This window comes from Saccostrea cucullata, unplaced genomic scaffold, assembly GCF_032062105.1.
Source record: "Saccostrea cucullata isolate Sc308-1 unplaced genomic scaffold, CSIRO_AGI_Scuc_v1 ctg297, whole genome shotgun sequence".
Classification (NCBI taxonomy): Eukaryota; Metazoa; Mollusca; class Bivalvia; order Ostreida; family Ostreidae; genus Saccostrea; species Saccostrea cuccullata.
In genome coordinates this window covers 861,201-882,531 of record NW_026929962.1, presented here as the reverse complement: position 1 = coordinate 882,531, position 21,331 = coordinate 861,201, and the positions used below count along the sequence as shown (strand labels likewise).

The following is a 21,331-nucleotide window of genomic DNA, read 5'->3' as shown; positions in this document are numbered from 1 at the left end:
TGGCCAAGATTAAAGTTTTTAAAAAGTGGGTCAAATTGTAAGGTCGCGGACAAAAATATTTATACCCATGGAAAAGACTTGTCACAACGAATTCTCGTGTGAAGTATGAGAGCCCTAGCACCAACTGTTCAAAAGTAATTACCAAGGATAAAAGTGTGATATTGGGTTGAAGTTTCTCAAATATGCAAGTCAAGCTCCAAAGCCAAGATCATGGTAAAAATTGTTGGTATCAAATGGTAGGTCTTGTCACAAGGAACACACCTGTGAAATATGAAAGCCCTAGTAGTGTCAGTTCAAAAGTTATGGTCAAGGTTTTCATAAAGGCGGGACAAACACAAAGGTCAAGGTCATCAAATATTTCTATACCCAATGATAATCTTGCCACAGTGAATACACAGGTGAAATATGAAAGCCCTAACACAATCTTTTCATATGTCATAGCCAAGGTTAAATTTCGGAAATTTTTAGGTAAAATTGGAACAACCCCCAAGGTCAAGGTCACGGAATCAAATTTGGTGGTACCATAAGAAAAGTTTTGTCACAAGGAATACATCGGTGAAATGAAATATGAAAGCCATAAGCCCCTACCACTCAGACAGGCAGACAGACTGACGGACATGGCAAAAACAACATACGTCCGAATCTTCGATTACTGGGGGTCGCCGGTTGCGCAGTGGTTAGAGCATCTGCTCTAAGCAGAGTTGATCCTTACGTCGCGGGTTCGAATCCCACTGTGGGAAATGGAGACCGGTCCTTCGGATGAGACCGTATTAACTGAGGTCCCGTGTCGCTGTAGGTGTTGGCACGAAAAAGATCCCTCCCTGCTAAATGGCCCTGAGTGCCAAGTATTAGGCAAAATTTGCAGCTTTTCACCGCAAGTGGTGGAGTCTCCAAATGAGTGAAAAATTCTCGAAAGGGACGTTTAAACAAACATACAACCAATCAATTGATTACATGGGCATAAAAACAACTATAAAGATCAATGTACATGGTTTTACTTATATTTGTGATTCGAACAAGGGGTGATTTATGAAATATTATTAAAGTATTAAATTTAAAACAAATGTGCTTTAGATAAAAACTGGAACGGAACAAAAACATTAAAATATATAAAGAAATATATGGAGATAAAAAACAGTATTCAAGTTCAAAATTGCATTAATGAAACATGTGGAGATAACGAAAAGTATTCAACATCAAAAGTCCATAAAACAATACAAAGTAGGAGCAGAGCAAACACGAACCTCCAAAACATCAAAGGTGGGATCAGTTGCCATGGAGGAGTAAGCATCCCCTGCCGACCGGTCACACCCGCCGTGTGTTCGATTAGTATGAAAAACGTCAGTCAACATTTGACTCAATGATAAATTGTATTTGCTGACAAGGTCATTGTATCGACCATAGAACTTACGAAATTATGACTTTAAACGAGAGAGCTGAAATTATTGTTTCATCAACTTCTTTGTCAATTGTCAATAATTTACCTCGTTTAAGAAATTGTTCATACGTACAGCATGCTCTTGATGAAGGTATTTTGCTGCATAAGTAAGGGAAGTTGACGATAGAAAAGTTAAAGTCATCACGTTTATCATAGAGCTTAATTCAAGCTCATCGGGATATATATCGTATAGACATAGAATGAAAATTACCATTGTTAATTGACAATACGTCGTCGATATATCTAAATGTCGAGTTGAAGGCCACAGCAAGTGTTTTCGTCTTTTCACGCATAAGATTTTGCACAAAAATAGGTCTGCTAATAACGGGGCGCAATTGGTACCCATGGGCTTTCTAAGAGATTGTTGGAAGACCTATTATTTTCCGATCATGACAAGGAGCACACGGAGCAGGGGATGCTAACTCTGCTCCTATTTTGTATTGTTTTAAGCACTTTTGATCTTGAATACTGTTTGTTATCTCCATATGTTTTATAGAGACAATTGGGTCGACAAAAAATTTTCACTACAGTTTTCTATTGTTAACTATAGAAAGTTCTTTGATTTACTATAAATCTCTACTCTAGAACTTTCAAAAGATTTATGGCCTTAATATTTCTTATATTACACACCAATGTTGTAATGTTTTGAGAAAAAATATGTAAATAAATAAAAAAAAATCTTCTTAACTAAGAACAAAAATATTACTTGTAGGAATTTGATAAAATAATATATATCTACTTGAAATTCATAGTAAAATACATTGAAATTACTAAAGTGAAAACATTTGACCTACTACAGTGAACTATAGTTTAACAAAATTCTGGTTCTTATAACTACACGAATTAGGGATTTTCCGAAGATTTGCAATAATATTTTGAAAATTATATATCACCCCGGGGTATTATACTACTTATGTCCTACATGTAAGGCAGCACCTAATTGAATTATATTGTAGTTCTCACCACTGGTTATAAAAGACTTTTAACTTCACATATAATGGTACATGTACGAATGACTGAAAAATACGGGTCAAATAAAAACGGGCTGTTTGATAAGTGTACTTACTATATAAAGACCATTAGACCAATCACAAAACTATAGACTTCTTGACTCGGTTTAGTATAAACAGTCTCTAAAGAGAGAGAGCCTGGTCAAATCATATTTTGAATTCATTTTTTAGATATTTAATCAATTATTAGAATTATCATGAACACTTTAGCAGAAGTGAGCGCAGTTCCATTTCATCAAAGTAGCACTCAATTTTGTCAATATTCTTTAACTTATACAATGAATGAATAGAAAAAAGTACAAGCTATTATCACGGCCTACTTAAATATATCACATGTTATAGCACGCAATTAACTAGATTACTTTAAACATCGTTTGGTAATGTAAAATATCCTAAATTCTTACAGAAAATATCATAACCCCTACCGGTGAAACCGCAGGGGACTATAGGTTTTCTACGACTCTCCGTCCGTCAGTCTAGCTGTCTTTATGTCAGTCTGTCCGTCGTGATTTTCCACATTTTTTTCTAATTTTAAACGCTGTAGATATTCAGCTGAATTTCAGTTCGTGAGTGTGAGTAACAAATCAAGTTTGATTTTTCAGGGTTTTGCACATTTATTTCCTAAACGCTTCCGGGTATTGAGCTGATTTCTGGTATATGACTTTAAAATTGATGAGTTAAGATGAAGTTTATATTTCATTCCGCTTCATTGATTTTTGACGGAATTATGGCATTTTCAATTTTTAACGGGAACCAGATAACCCTTGCCGGTAGGCGATTACTATTGCTAATGCAACAAAACCCTCAGAATGCTTGTTTAAATTAGCAAATACAATACAAGCACTGTATTTCACACTACTTATCTGTACTTATTGTACATCATGATGGCTATTTGATCCCGTTTTCAAATTAATGAATTGTGATTTTAAAAACGTTTACTTATATTTTGTCTTGCATTCTGCAACCATAATCTCACACTACATTTTGTATCTGCCTCATTTGTTCACGATGCATTTCGAAATGGGGAGGGGGGAGGGGGCAATTCAGGTCGCTTTAACCATATGTAGTATCAGGAGTGCTTTGCAGAAAAGACAAATCTTGTATAAACACTGCAATAAGCCAGCAAATGGTGGCAAAGTAGGATATCGTATACATGTATGTGATAGAATATCACTCGATGTATTCCAATAGCAGAATAACATCGATTTTTAAAGAAAGGGTTAAATCTGATTGGCTAGATGCAAAGTCATAGTATGTAAAAGAAGTATAAAGACGCAGTTTTTCTTACAAAGCCTCAGAAAACCCGTTTGCCAACATGGCAATAGTTTTGCCTAGAAAAAACAGCCTGTTGAATATGCATGCACAAAGTTCCAGTTGCACAGAGGTTGCGAGGGAAAATTTGTCATGCTTAATCACAAGCTGTGTATGCTTTTACTGGAGGATGGTTTTGTATATTGGAGATCTGCTACCAAGGTATCTCAGTTATGGAGTCTTTGATGTAAGTAAACTTTAAACTGCATTTATGTATAGAAAGCTGTGGAAATTGCTAGAATACTCTCTATCTTCTTTTGACTGACTGTTTGATTTGGGTTAATTTTATAGGAATTTCGAACATGGAATAAAAAATCAGATGTGACAAATCCAGTGTGTGTATTTCCTTTATATGCCATGTAAAAGGACTGTTCCTGACTATTCCGAAGTTTGGTTGCTGAAGCATTCTGTTTAACAAAACTTGTTTCCAAAAACCCCTTTTTTAATAATTTAAGTTATATATTTTATTTTTTATACTTTTATACTTTTATGTCAAATTTCAGTAAATTTATAATCAATTCTAATTTGAAAAGTAAGCGATGTTGAATTTGTGTATGTAGTTATGTGTAATACCGTTTGTTTATTTTTCAGTCTTTTTTTTTTATTTATCATTTTTCAATGAGATTTTCAATTTTGGCTAGGGGTGTTTCATAGACATATTTATTATTTATAGTTAATAATTGGTCTTAAGTGAACCACTATTGAAAAAACAAACATCTTTATTTTCTAATGTAGTTATGTATATACATGTTTTAAAATACTAGTATATCTATTTGAAACACATGTTATATGTACTTAAATGTGTATAGTTATAAAGTAAATAATCCAATATGTTTCTAATTTTGATTTTTGTTGTTTGTTTTTTTTTCATTGTTAATGTATTTTAATTCCCAAATGCAAACACCATATTGATATAAATTATTCAGCTAAATTTCAACTATAACTCTCTTGAAAAATAGACAGATGAAAAAGGGAAATTAAATTTTGTGGACAAATGATGATTTACATGTTAAAAACTTGGATGTAAATTGGCAAATTCCGTGTAAAGTTCATCATGGTTTATCAACATAGTTGATGTGACTTGATACAAACCATCCTGAAATATGAATTTCTCTAGATCTCAAATAAGAGAATGTTCCCATGTGTTTTGATCAACTAAATTAAAATTTATGGGAAAAGGAAGTGCCTTCAGCTTGACAATGAACTTTAAAAACAAATTCTAAAAATTTACTGAACCGCTATCAAATGAAATACATGGAGAATAACAAATAGTATTCAAGCTCCAAGCTCAAAATTCAATTAAACAATGCAAATTTTAAAGCAGAACAAATATGGGCATCTAAAGAACATCAAAGGTAGGACCAGGTGCCATAGAGAGGGAGTATTCCCTGCCGACCGGTCACACCCGCCGTGTGCCCTTTGTTCTGATAGGGAAATAACAGAAAAATCCGTCAACAATTTTGTGTGTGAATAATGACCTAGCTATGAATTAGAATTTAAAAAACGTCAGTCAGTTTTTGATTGAATGATAGATTGTATTTGCTGACAAGGCCATTGTATCGACCACTGAACTTATGAAATGATAACTTAAACAAATGAAAAATGCTGATAAAATTATCCTTGTTTCATCAACTTGTTTGCCAACAAATAACCTCGTTTAAAGAAGAAATCTTAAATGACGGCTGTTTTTTTTTCATCTAATATGACTGTTTTAATTCAATCAACTGTTGAACAACGTCCCTCTCGAGAATATTTCACTCATGATATGAAGACGCCACCACTTGCCGGTTGAGAGTTGCAAGTTTTTGTCCTATACTAGGCATTGTAGATCACTGAGCAGTGAGGGATCTGTTTCATGCTAGCACCTACTGCGATATGGGACGTCCGTTTATACGGTCTCATCCAAAGGACCGGTTGATTAAGATGGGACAATGGTAAAGCTAATTATTTTCATTATAAGTTTTAAGTTGCAATCATCGTCTTGTCTAGTTAAATATGAAATAGATTTGACGGACTTTTAAGTGTCTTTTATTTTATGGTCTTTGAGGTATATCGAGTCGACATTATGTATGAATGAATGAAATGAAATATGAAAATAACGAACAGTACTAAAACAAAGTCCATTCAGAACATAAAAATCGGGATGAGAGCAAACACGGACGTCATAAGCATCAGAGGCGGGAACTGTGCGATGGAGGACTGAGCATCTCCTGTCGACATGTCACACCTGTTTTGTGCTCATTGTCAGGGTCAGAAAAAAAAGTGAAAATCCGTAGACAATTCGGTGTGTAAGCTTAACAATTATAAGAATGTAAAGCGTTAGTCAGAATCTGCTTTATGATAAATTAAATTTGCTGACAAGGTCATTGTATAGGTTATATTTGCTATAAGGTCATTGTATGGAACTCCTCATTACTTTATACAACCATTCTAGAAGATTATTTAAAGACAAGGTTTTATACATTTAAAAAAATGCTGCTTCAACAATTAAACTTTTTTTCAAATTTTAATGATTATTAAAAAATAATCGTACTCTTCTATCCTTTATATACTAGTACAGCCATGATAGCGTCGTCCATACATCTACAGTGATATACCAAATTTGATGCAACTTTTCCCTCACGTCCTTGTTTCTAAACAAACTGTCTTGTCTTTTCAAACCACCATAAACCAAAAACTATAAAAGATACTTACTTGATATTTTCAGTATTTGGTGATGTGGCCTTTAGCAGAAATTACAGCAAGTAATCTCCTTGGAATTGTCTAATATTGTCTTATATAATGGTAGAGTGGACCAAATGTTCAAGACTTCAGAGATCAAATCATCATTGGATTTAATGGTTGGCAGTAATTTTTTTCAGTCGAATTTTTAAAAATAGACATACATTTTCAATGATGTTGAGGTCAGGTTACTGTGACTGATGTCCAGTCAAGACAATCTAAATCATTCTCACGTTTCCAATTTGTGAGACATGGCAAGGGGCACTGTCATCCTGGAATAAAAATGACGAATTTCCTAAATGTTTTGCAATGACTGGCCATAGATTCATCAAGAGTCTCTATATACTTTTCAGAGTTCATATTTCTAGTTATTGCAACTAATGTCCCCACTTCTGAATAAGTCACAGTCACACATCCCCCAAAACATATCGCTCAACTTTACATTGCGGCCATGTTGACCAATACACTCTGGACGATACGCTTCATCCTGAGTTCTCCACACATACAGACGATTTTCATTTGAAATCACTATCTGAGTTTCATCTGAAAAAAAAATTACTTTTCTCCAATAGTCATCAACTTTATGATATTTTGTATGTTTACACCGTTTTCGGTTCACTTCTGACACACTGAGGGTCTTCCTTACTTTGTGTCAATGGATTCCATAAGAATAGAGTTTCCTCTGAACAGTCCTGACAGACACTTTATCAGTAGCATGCTGGTTTAAATCATCTACAATTTCACTCAAAGTCTGTCTTCTGTTCTTCTTCACTGTCCGAATCAAAACTATGTCACCCCTCTCATCAATCAGACTCTTCCTACCTCTATTGGAGCTCTTTTGTATACTTTCCCCACTATTAAATTTCATCACAAGCCTAGAAATTGTAGAGTTATTTACAGAAAATATTTCTGCCATATAACTTTGTTTTACACCTCGTAGGTACAGATATTCAGTCGTCCCGGGCCAGCGGGCTACCGTTAGTGTCGAACCCTGCAATTTTCTTTGCTCCTCTGACATTTCGTCTGCTCTCAATTGTTTACAATGAAAACACTAGAGAGTTGAAACAAGGGAAGCAACTGACATTCGGTGCAAGGGGAAATCATACCCCATATAATTTTTACCAGCCCCAAATTGTTTGTTTTTTTTTAAGTGTGCTAATTTAGGATTACACCACAAAATGCACAGAGAATAAAAGCAAACAACAAAAACTTCGGGAAAAGTTGCATCAATTTTGGCACGTCACCGGAAGTATGGGCGGCGGAAAGGGTAAACAAGAATAGATATGGTTACCCCATATCCAAAGATATTCGACTTTTAGATTTAATATGTTTAACAGTGTTTAAAAAAACTGCACTGTCTAATTATGGAACTGGTGTAAATTTCGTGGGTCCATAGTTACGTCCCCCGCTTAGGCCTACATGTACCTGTGTCCGAAAAACACCAGCCTTGGTCTACACACGTCCTGTCAAACGCATCCAGCGACTGAATTTTGTTTTGCCGAGAATTATCAAATGAATACATGTATACTCAAGCAAATAAAAAACATGATTGTCAATATGCATATAAAGATTTGATTACTTATTCTTTATTATGTGTATAGAAGATTCTTTTTATATGGAATATTTATCACACTGTAATGATGATTTTATAACCTCATAAATATTTCTTTTCACATACTGAATACTATCATTTAAAAGAAAAAGAAAAGTTTTAAAAAAAAGAAAGAAAGAAAAAAAAGGATCGTTTGAGATAAAAATAATACAATCCCTGTTGAACTATATATAGTTTGTTCTAACATTTGCATCTGCAACTCTCTCACTTGAAGAAAACCTTTTTTGTTTTGAAAATTACTGAGAAATTACTTACATAATTCAAGTTCTATATAAAATGGTATGCTGAACTTCAACACGAACCCGAATCTCCGACCCAGTTCTCGTTTTGCTACACATACCCAGGGACCTATATACTAACGGGATAGGCCACTGTAGTACTGAACTGTGAAAATCTGCTGAAATCTCGCACGTCGCGAGATCCCGCGAGATCGGTCTATTTTCAGTGGCGCCATTTTGAATTCGAAGTTTATATTCTTTATCTGCTATTAATCCCTTAATTGGTCTTATTGTCAAAATTTTACAATCAATCCATGGTGTTTTTCATTTATTTAGCCTTTATCAAACACACAGTTCTAATACCAAGCGAAAAGCATTCATAACTTGTTTTGAATTATTTATTATTTTTATGTCGGAGAGAAAATATTTCTAAGTCCATTTTAAGACAAAATTCGTTAAAGATAACCCGTTTTGTTTTTCAAATTAATCTGAACATGGTAGATAAATGGATGTGAAATTAGCAAATTAATAACGAAAAAAATCTTAAAAATGGGAAGAATAGTTTATTTTTCGGATTTCTTTTATAAATATTGATTTTGATGGCCTTTTCTATCGGTCAAATATGACACCTGATCTGAATTTAACCTTCGTTTAAGGGTACTTATAAAAGCATCTTTGTGGGCAAAAAGTATGTAATACTATAAATAAATGTTATAAAAATGAATAAAACAAACATTTAGGGAAACCTTTATAAAGACCTAACTATTTGAAGCAGGTCACCCTGTGCTATGAGAGAGTTTACTATTTTTTCTCAGAAACAAAAATTTAACTTTATATTTCCAATCCAGAACACATCAAAACACTGTATTACAATTTTTCACCATGAAGTTGTATAAATAAAGAAGACCATAATAAAAAAAATATTCATAGATTCTCATCCTCGTCTACTCGAATTTTTCATCACCATCTCAAATTTATTTCTTCATTCTGATCGGGATCAGTATTCCACTCCCACTCAAGTTTTGTTTTCAATCCAGCAAGTGATCCTGCACATGTGAGCAGATTTTGACAGCTGAAAAAATTTTAAATGTTGTACACAATTTTATTCAGTATAAATTATATAAATCTACTCCGACCTTAATAAAAAAATCTGAACTTTGACCTTTTGACCTCAAAATCAATAGGTAGCGCGAATTGTTGTGTAAAAATATCCCTTACTACATTGTATTACCAAATTAATGTGTTAAATCAGGATTCACCACATGGAATTGTTATGTTAAATATATCATTGCACACTAGTGTGTAAATTACTCAATTTAAAGGCATGTTTAGTAGCCTGACCTCCTACCGTATAATCCCTATTAAACGCCCCTACCTCTATAAGCGCTCCCTTAGGTCTTTTTCAATTGTCAGACAAGTGATTAATTTGCTTAAAAAAATTAAAATGACCTATCACCAATTTGACCTTTTGACCTTAAAATCATTGAAATGTGAGGTAAAAAAAGAAAATTAAAAACATTTAATAAATCTGATATCTTAGTTTAGAATAGAAATATTATGTTGTTATGTTTATTTCAGAGCCATGCCTGTCCTGAAAAGAAGAAGTGGAGTTGCTTTATGCCAAATTTCATTGCAAAAGCTCAAAGGGTTCTCCGTATCAAGCTGAGATTGGAGAGAATCTTAGAGTTGCTGGAAGTCAACACAGCAAAGCGTTAATACATTGCTATAAAACTGAATATTCTATAACAGTTTATTAATTTTATTATTCAATATACATTGTATCAAGAAAGTGAACAGATTCAGACTAGGTCAATTTTATAAGATGAAAAAAAAAAAAAAATTTCACAGACATAAGTCACTGACATAAAATATAAAGGTTTTTGACAAGGTTTCAATATCATAGTTGAATAACACAACAAATAAAGTCTTTTGTAAAGGCAATAATCAGCATAGCTGAGATGTAAACAGATTATATTAATTTCCCAATACACTTTTCAAAACATGCCCTTTGGCATTGATCACTATATCCAGGATAAGGAAAGGTAAAGCATATATATCAAATACTTGACGTTTATGCAACACACTAACAACTAATTTTATAAACATAATGAAATACAAAACAACACAGACAACCTTAAAAACAAAATCAACAGACTGCATACCCACGTTTGCAAAATCACACAATCGAACAGTTCCTTCAGATAATGCAAAACCAATGTGTTCCTTCATCTTGCATCACCAAATGCAAAACCAACTTTCTGATTATTCACTGAATTGTCGCCTCCACGATGTTCTTTGCGCGCAAGTTTTCTACGTCATCATTATTTTTGTAATTTCATAGTCAGGGCCACAATTAAAGGCCAAACAGTTTACAAAGTGTACACACGAGCAGAAGGGATTGAAAATTCCGTCATTTGATAAAACACACACACAGAATGATTAATTTTTTCTTTAAGAAGAAATTGTATGATAATTAAATAAACAAAAACAATTGTTGATATGGTATTATCACATGTTTGTGTGACTTATTCTTATCAAACATGTATAGAATAAAAGTTTTTTTATTTGCAATGTAAAAAGTTTTTTTGATTTCTTTATGATATGCAATAAAGTTGTATCAAGGTGCATTTGTGTGAGCCGCCGCTGAATACAGTAATAAATTATGCACAGAATATATGTATTGAAATGAAAGATCATTTGGTTTTCACTGTTTACGCGCACTGTTTAAACCATTAGCGAGAGCTAAAGGCTTCGGAGGTCATGATAAAAACAAAAACAGCTCACATGTTTGTGTTACTTTCTGATAGTTTTATTAATAAAAAGTTTACAATGATATGCATCAAGGTGCATTTCCATAAATTATGCACAGAAATATGTATTGAAATGAAAGATCATTTGGTTTGTTTAAACCATTAGCCTATTTTTATGTTTATTAATAAGAATTTCCATTTATTTATCTGACACATTGCTCTGTCATGTGGTAAAAATATTTTGGAAATGAATCTTTCTTTAAAAAGTTACAAAGAAAACAAAACACATGCTTTTACTATATAAGTCTATATATGTACGCTAATTGTGGTCCGGGTCCAAATCCCGCGAAATTGTCTATCAACATCCATTAGCATCATGTCGGACTTTCAAAATTCAAACATATTAGAGCAGCAAGACATCTGCAAACGACTGTAAATATATTACAACAAAACAGTAGCAGATATTGGTATTTTTCCCCAAGAAAAATTTTTTGAAAGGAAAAAAATCCTCTTACACTCTTAAAAAAGTTCATATAAATTAAATTATTTTATTGTGTTCATGCATTACACAATTTGTTGATACATGAAAATTCACTTGTATCATTTTTGCTTTTCTTTGTACGACTAAGTGAAGTCTATTAAATTTATTTTAGAATAAGTAAATTTAGGAAGCAATCTGATTAAAATCAGATCCTTGATCTGCTCACATAGATCGCTACTTTATAGATCGCTACTTGTGTAGCGATCTATGTGAGTGGATCAAAGGATCTGATTTTAATCATATTGATTAAAAGAAGTATCATATCGCACAAATATGGTTCAATTATGTTAGACAATAAGTAAGAAATAATTTTATCAAACTGCATGTATTGCCCAATAATTACGTAGTTTTCAATACACGGTTCTAAAGTTCCACCCCCCCCCCCCACACACACACACCCCTTGGATTTTGCAGAGATTTTTTTTGTTACTTTAAATGACCTTGGACGCCCCCCAGAAAACGCTGACCCCTCATCTAATAAGCGAATATGCGCTAAGTGGCTGTGAAAAGTACTATAGGTTTCTATGTATGAAGCTTTAAAAGTTAACCTCACCCAATCCCTCCCCCAAATAGGTTTTTCACGTTTGGGAAAGGAGTTTATGTTTGTTTGTTTGTTTATTTGTTTGTTTGGGGGTTTTTTTTGTGCTTGTCAAGAAAATTATGTGCTGGATTGTTTTATTGGGGTGGACCCCCCCCCCCCCCAAAAACAGGATCTGTGCCTTTACAGATATGAATTATATAATACAAAAAAGATAAATGCTCTTAGGAAGAGGATAATCAACGTTTGAATTATATAATACAAAAAAGATGCGCAAGGGAAATGATGATATTTTTGTGCAAGGAAGATTGATCTCCAAAAACATAGAAAGTATTACCAATCATTGCCAGTCATTTTTAAATATTAGTATTAAAGTGCGTTAATACAATCAGAATATTTTAAACAAAATAATTGGGATATGGCTGATGACAAAGTAAGCCAATTTACGAATTTTTTATTGAAAAAAGTAGTTGTTGACAAATAGCCTGGACTTCATTTATTTTTTTTTTCAAAAGGAGGGGTTGTGTTCAATAATTTATTGATTTTAATAAAATTGTGTTTTCAAATATTCTAAAAGTCGCTTGGAGTTTCTGAAATACAAAAGTCCTCCAATATATTAATTAAATTGTTGTACAGATCGGAAAAAAGTTGGAACTCCACCTCTCCTTCATACCCTTAAGAAAAAAGATTTTGGAGAAATCCCCCTTTTTGTTTGTCAGTTTGGTTGAATCATTTTACTGTGGCAGCACCTCCCCAGAACACCACCCAACACCACATAATATACAAGTTTTCAAAAATGTTCCTACGTGCTCCTGCTCTTTTAGGAAAACTGTCTCATTTATTGAGAGTTAATCGTCTATTCATTTTAAAAAATGTTATTAACTTATTCTGTTATTATAATTTTTAATTTTTACGCCAACATAAAAAATATTAATTTTTTTTTCCCATCGGGATCGATATTGTAGTTTTAAAAAAAAAGTGAAAATAGCCGGAAGGTCGATTTTTGTTTTGTAAGATTTGCTTTAGAAGTTTAGTACTTGTTATTTTATGGAACTGTTTTACAAAGAAACAAAATGGGTATGATGTTATGCTTTTCAACTAGCAGATCTTTGTTTGAGATTAATTTTTTTTATAACTAAGTAAGTTTGTATCACAATTGTCGGAAGAATTATAAATTTCTTCACTTTACCGATACCCGGCGGTTATCAGCTGATGTGATATCATTGTAATTCATTATTTTATTTCCTATCTGAACCAATATAAGTGTAATACCATCGTTTTTTTCTTAAGTAGCTAATAGTTATGTTATTATTTTTCTTAGGCCACTGGAGCATTCGCGTGTGATGTGACTGTGAGTAACCAGAAATTCCTCTGACTCATACTGTATTCTATTTCCACCATTCAGACATCAGAACCTATCTGTGGTTGTTCCTAAGACTTATGGAAGAGTTAAGAATTTCCCCATCTATAATGATGTTATACACTGGTTATTATGGTATCCCCCCTCTGTTAGCATGGGTAGGGAGGAACCCCAAAACTTCATAATTGATGTCCCCTGCTTTTTCAATTCTTAGGGACATGCCTGGATAAGAACATTTATATAATATAAGTCTCTGTAGATTTATTGTAAAAAAATTCTACATTTGATAGATTTTTCTAAAATAAAATTGTCTTTCAGAATATGTAACTTGGAAAGGAGCAACCATGTACTGGACAATAACATTATAAGTACCAAAGCAGTTATGCAGTGCTCTAATTTTCTATGGTAACATCACACACATCTGCAGAGTTTTATGTTAGGAAGGATCAGCAACATGATATCTAAGTCAGAAAAGCCTTCTGTGGATAGAGTCGCTCATCCTAACATCATAGAAATGCACATGCTAGATCTGTATTCTTTCCTACTATGACTTTTTCGTCTTGTGCCATGATGGTCACAATTCTCCAGCAGCAGCAGAAAGGTATACTAAATCCTCTGTCAGTAATGTTAAGATACTGATATAAAATACTATAGTAAACAAGTTCTTTCCTAAAAGTGCGAAGTATTTTATTCAGACAGAGTTTACACATCGATAAATTCGATTTTTTTTAACTATTAAAATTATTTCTCTTTGAGGCCGCCATACAATCCGTTATTTTGTACGGTGTACTTTATGCCGCAAAGAAACGTATACAAGATTTATAGATAAAATTCAACTTTATTTGTCAAAACAATCAATAATTAAACTTATAAAAACTCATTGAATGTTATTTAAGTCAACAAATTCTCCAGTCCTTGACCATGGCCATGTTGACATGAAAGTTGTTCTCGATATTTAAATCCTGAAAAGGCTGTACGTTTCTTTTCCTTATCACATTACGATAACTGAGTTGATATGGATACAGCATGATCAGCGATTTCAAAATATTTCACACTCGTGAACAATGACATAAACATAATATATCTCCTTTTCATTCATTAATTCATTTTTTTATTATAAATTTCTTGAAATTATAATTTAGCTAAAACGGACTAGAAGTATCTGTTTTCATTGTTTTTACAACAGTCAAGTATTAAAAATTCATCGATGTGTAAACTTTTTCTGTAATTAAAACACAAGGAATCGATAAATAAAATTAAGATTGGAATTATATGTATATGTATTAAAACAAATCTGTATCTAAAATGTTGATAAAACAAATTAATAAATATATATAGAAAGTCTCTTTTTGAATATAAGAACAGACACATTATAATTAGAGAGGTTGAGGTTTTAAACTTGTATACATGTGTATTTATCCTTCTACTTTGATGTACATGTACACATTTTTGTAATTTGTCTGTTGAGATTTTAATGAATTGTATCAAGAACATATACACCACTATAAGTGTCTTTATTTGAACTATTTAAAAGTTGTTTTTTTTTATGTAAGTTAGTAAATAAAACTTGATAGAAATAAATGCTAATGAAACTAAACATCCTAAATAATGTATAACAATCACATTGACTAATTTTTATTAAAGCTACAAGTTTTCACTTTCATGTAGGTGGCATTCTACAGGTTCTAAGAACATGTAGATAACTTGATATCACTAAAATTGGTGACATAATATGCATAGAATTTAGGCAATTCCCCTACTAGACGTACCTGTACACAAACAGGTATGAAATCTCAACCTCCCTATTTTCTCTACATGACTTAACCCTAGGGTTAATTTTATATGTTGTCTCCTTTTTAGAGAAAGAGAAACTTTACAAAAATATAACTGATGCTTTTGCCAAGATTTACCGGAGACAGGGAGTTAATGGACTTTTTAGAGGAGTGACATTTCGAGCTTTTGGGCAGACCCTTTCTTCTCTAACATATGTCAGTACATATGAAGTTGTACGAGAACTGACCTCACATCCATTTATAGCTGGATTTACTGCCTCCTGCACAGCGTCTTGCATAAACTGTCCATTTGATGTAGTAAACCAGTATGTGATTCTATTATCAAAGCAAGCTAGTAGTCAACAAGAGGTCCAGATCTTGAAAAGTCTCCAGCCTCTGCGGTACCCTAAAGAAATAAGACACGGGGGGCGGTGGATATTGGAGAGTTCAGTCATCAAAGATGTGGGAAATAGACATGGACTTAAAGGGTTTTGGAGAGCTCTACCATTACTGATGATTAACAATGGACTTCATAGTGCCTTGTGGTGGTCCTCCTTTGAATTTGTGTCAGGTACTCAAAATTCAGCTGATAGTCCAGATTCAGATTCTTCATCATTCTTTACCATGCATGAATCCAGGAATATTTTTCAGAGAGGAGGGGATCCATCTAAGTCAAAAAAATTTCGAAATGGGGGAGCATTAACTTCTTAAGCTTCATTTGTATAACTCTCTTTTCATACCAAATTCACAGGGTCCAACTTTTCTAAGGGGATTATTAGTTAAAGAAAAGTTTCCACTCCTTAATGAAGCAATTTTAATTAAAATTTATGCCTTACTAGTGATGATGTAGGTGGTAAATGTATATGTGATCCTTTCATAAAGTACATCTGACTATTCTTTAATGTGGAATAAATTAAAAATTATCATTGATATCTTCTATAAGTACTGTTGAGACTTGTCAAATCAGTCTGAGAAAACATGGTTTTATTTGCAAATGCTTCAACTGTTTTCATTGAAAATAATAATTTTTGTTAAAGCTTGTTTTATGTATTGAAAAGTTTGTTTGCTTGAAATAAAAGAAGGTGTTTTGTAGGTATTCTGGCAAATATGTATCCTGGGACATCTAGAGTGCTGAGAAATACTGCCAGTGGTGTTATATCCGGATTTGGAGTAGCCATAATTACAAATGGTCTCTCCATCACAACGACAAGAGCACAGGTAAGTTAGTGTTTCTTAAAACAGCAAGATGTCCATTGCTTAAAGTCCTACAAATGGCGTAAAGCCCTTAACAAAGTAGGAGGTGACATGTTCCCAACAATGATGTAATTAAAGTTTCATGCACACTTTTCATTTCTTTCAGATAAATCTGGAAAATTTTATTGTTCGTTAATTTTTAGCAATTTATGCATTCAATACATTTACAAAACAATTTTAAAAAAACAAATAAGCAAACAAAAAGAAGTAAAGACAATTAAATTTAAGCAAAATAAAAATACTTGAATGTAAAAATACATGTAGTAATGGAGGTAGTACTTGATTAAATTTGTGGCTGTTTCAGGTGAGCCAGACCAGTATACAGGTAGCTGCTAGGAATCTGTACAGAGACGAAGGGATTTTGACATTTCTTACCAAGGGGCTGCGTCCCAGACTTATACAGAACATTCTATTCTCATTCCTAGCCACACTAGTGTACGACTCCGTAAAACAGTTCTCTTTAAAAGAAGAATACAAATCCCAGGTCACATGGTGATGAACATTCATCTGTAGGCAGTGTCTAGCATACTTGTATAAAATACAGAGATCTTGATGTTCGTCTGCAAAGTACATGGATGTATATGATTTTTAAATTATTTCTATTTACCTGTGTTTTTTACCAAATTAGGAACTGTGATTTTATAAAATGATTTTATTGTATAAGTATTTTATATTCTATGTCCCCATATAAAAGGGGCTTGGGCACAAATTTGAAGTTACCGGTAATACCAGAGTATGTTCTAAAATTTTCAGTATCAATAATTATGTACCGTATAATCCCTATTAACTGCCCCTACCCCTATAAGCGCCCCCTTAGGTATTTTTCAATTGTCAGGAAATAAGGGCCCTGTGAGTGATTAAAATCAACTAGAATCCTATCAAAAATATGAAGAGAGTGAAAATTAAATTTGTCTATCATCCAATTTCTAAGTGGAAAATGAACATTTTAGCATAATTTGGGTGAATTATCTTCACTTTAAGTAAAGTTTCTTGTATTTATTTTTATTTTCAAATGATTTTTTGAAGTTAAAATATGACATTAAATATCATAAATAGAACACCAAAACAACTCCTCCTTTTTGAAATTTTCTAAGCGCCCGAGGCGGTTAATAGGGATTATACGGTATTGCTAGAGTATTTCATACCACATTCTTTTAATTTAAAAGCATGTTTAAAATTTTTTTTAAATCTGGGAAATATTATTTTTGGACATGTTTGTTTTACACACATTCATGCACAAGCTCACAAACTGTATCCTTAATATTTAAGAAATGTACCAAATTTGTAGTATACTTGGTTGTACAGTTTGTATTAATAAAACTTTAATGGAGAAATTAAAACAAACTTAAAATTTAAAACCAGCTTACCAATATTGTCAGAGTGCGACATGTATAGTTTTAAAAAATTGAACACACTTGTAAAACACAAACATTAATAACAAAAAAAAAGCTTTTACCAGTGTTTACAAATACAGATGTTTGACACAATGTCACAAGGAATGCCATTGTCATCAGTTTTATCTTTTGAATTTTTGTGTACGACTTAAGTTTTTTTTTTAATATATAAAAGTTATTTAGAACTGTAATCAAAACAGCCATGCAAACTGTGTCCAGGCCCCTTTAAGTAATAGTTGGAGCTATGGGTTTTCACAAAAAGGGATTCCAAACAGTGGCTCAAGCATGAGTTAAATGATAGTATACCTAGTCATTAAGAAATATATGTATATTGTATATGTTTAGAATTTATACTAAACATAAACACTAGTTAAGAACTTAAGAAGTAAATGTGGAGTTATTGTGCACTATATAAGCAGTCATTTTTATGCCCCGGCCTGGATGGAAAGATCCCATGGGTATATTGTTTTTGTCCTGCCTGTTTAGCTATTTTTCTGTCTGTCTGATGTCAACTTAAACCTAGTCCATAACTATTGAAGTGGTTGGGCTATGGCTTTCATATTCCACAGGTGTATTCCTTGCGACAATACCTTTCTTAGGGTATCACCAAATTTGACCTCTTGACCTTGGAGGATGACCTACAACTTTTACAAAAATATACCACATTTTAACCTTGGCCATAACTTTTGAAGTGTTGGAGCTTGGGCTTTCATATTTCACATGTGTATTTATTGAAACAAGACCTTTCAGCTGGTATAAATACTTTTGACCTTTTCATCTTGACCTAAGAGTTTGACCCACTTTTTAAAACTTTAACCTTGGTCATAACTTTTGAACTGTTTAAACTAGGGCTTTCATAATTCACAGGTGTATTGCTTGTAACAAGATCTCCCTTTGGGTACAAACCCTTTTGACCTTGGCCTTTGGATTTTGACATGCATTTGAGAGAATTCAAAATTCGCAATAAGCTAGCTGCCATACAGGGGCATCAGTGTTTCACAAACATATCTTGATTTTTTTCCTGCAGAACTTTAAGTGTGCATAGAATGCATTTTTTGGAATTATAATGATGATCCAAGAATTTCACATATCATTCTCTGCTTGAGAAATTACAAGTAAACAGAAATTGTTATTGCACAGAATTAAATCCTGGTGGAAAAAGTTTGCATACAGTATTTTTCTCTATATCCTAGTGGTGTCATCTTTTCCAGAGAAGGATCCCCCCAATTTAAAACACTTGACTTCATGTGCACTTTAAGGGGGTACATCATACATCATGTTTTCATTCAAATAAACATAGAATATTGTGTTAAATTGAACTGGCTATAGTCTATGGCTAATTTAAAACATAGTTTACGATCTTAACTTTATAAGATCAGAGATGGATATATTGCTTTATTTTCTCTCATTCTTTCTCTTCATTCAAATCAGTCAAAGAAAAATTTGGCACTGTTGTGAAAATTGTACAATACACATATTTCAATTAAACACATTTTGCTTTATTTAATTTTTTTAAATCAAATTTTTTAGTTTCATAATTTTTTTTATATGCTATAGAAATTTTGTTCACAAAGCATGAACCTTCAGTTGTGCAGGACAATGTGTTGATAATGTTGGGAAAAGTTTTGAACATTTTATAAAAAAAAAATGTATATTAATGTTTCTTGTATTTTGTCAAGAGGTTTAAAAGATCTAGAGGAGACAAGATTAGGTGCTTATGTACAACATGTATTTCATAAGTAAATTGTTTTAGCACTGGATTAATATAGTTGTATGAATGAAATACTATGAGGAATATGAGTAAGCTCATAAATTCAACAATTCCGGTTTTCATCAAAGTTAAACTTGATTTGTATGTAAATGTTTAAAAGAATATGTATATATTAATGAAAGTATACCTCTTATTATTATTTGTTTTGGAGATCTAGAACCTTTGATGTATAGCTAATCTTTACATCAAAGATATTGCAGTTGATTTTCTTGATTGTATTTTTAATAAATGGTCCCACATTTTCAGAAATAAATACAAAATAGCGTTTTTAAAATTCTCATTTAAATAGTCATATTAATGATCTTATTTCTTTGAAAATCGTTTTCTTTCATCTTTGGTATTTAGCAGATAAGCTTAGCTTGAGTTGGGGGAGAAGAGTTCTTATTCTTAGAAAATCTTACAGTGTAAGTGATATGATAAACAGACTGTTCAGTGTGTTGCTTCCAAACTTGTGAAAATTGTGGCCCCTGGGTCAGGGGTTCTTAAGAGCCAGTGTTACAAAGAGCTCGGTTCACTTTAAACATAAAATGACCCAGTAGATATACCATTTAAATGACTAACACTTTATGTTCCATTTTAAACATCAAAATAAAGTAGAGACTTAGTACTTTCATTTCCTATTAAAATTTGCATCCTTAAACTCCATGTCTTGGAACACAAGCTTAGGGAATTGCGATGTTCTTGAATTTTAATGTAAACAGGTATATTTGAGTACTTTCAGAGAAGAAAAAAAATAACGCACCCTTAGCTGCAGATCTGTAGCATTATGGTTTTATATATATATCTTTGACCGTAACGCTACACTATACAGATCCCGTAATGCAAAAAAAGTGCAATTTATGGCGCATAATCCAATGCGAATGCATCCACTGATATATTCGGTCGCGTAAATCTGACCGATCACTAAATGACGATCGAGCTTTGCTCAACGCCATAATAATAAATGGTTGGGAGGTGGATAAATATACAGATTAGCTAAATAATGTGCCTAGAATTAGGGTGTGAAAGGTAGTAAATTGGTACTGATGCTGGAAAGTGGAGAAATTCTCCCCAAAAGTGCGCAAAAAATATTGCCCCGTAAGTTGCACCTTTTTTGCATTACCGGATCTGTAGCGTTATGGTCAAAGACAAATATATAAAACCATAATGCTACAGATCTGCAGCTAGCACACATTCTGATCTAAAAAATAAAACATGTAATCCTCAGAAATAGTGCTATCTATTTTTCACTGTTTGCTTACTTTAGATCAGAGGTTAATTGCGTTCTATATAAAATATTCAAAAATAGCTTTAAAAATTGGCTGTCATATCTTTGATCTTTGAATATCATCTCTGCTTCCAGGCATCTAGAAGACATACAGAATACATGTCAAAGTAAGCTAGCTAGGGTATTTTTGTATATTTTGAAATTCTTGACCATTTGTTTTCAGGTGCTGGGCAAATATTCTAGAAGTAGAAAAGTTATTCCCCTTTGCTATTCACAATGACAATTGACCCCTTCTTTCAAGAGAGCGATGGGACATCAAATTTTAATCATCTGTCAGTCTATCACAAAAACTTTAACTTTGATCATACATATAGCTTTTGAATGAGAAGAGATAGGACTTTCAAATTACATAATTATGTGCATTACCTGTGACA

At 32.7% G+C, this 21,331-nt stretch overlaps 1 pseudogene; it reads left to right on the top strand.

Annotated features, from left to right (window-relative positions):
- The first annotated feature begins 13,165 nt into the window (after positions 1–13,165).
- On the top strand, positions 13,166–17,443 carry LOC134282584 (solute carrier family 25 member 44-like; annotated as a pseudogene).
- Positions 17,444–21,331: the final 3,888 nt, after the last annotated feature.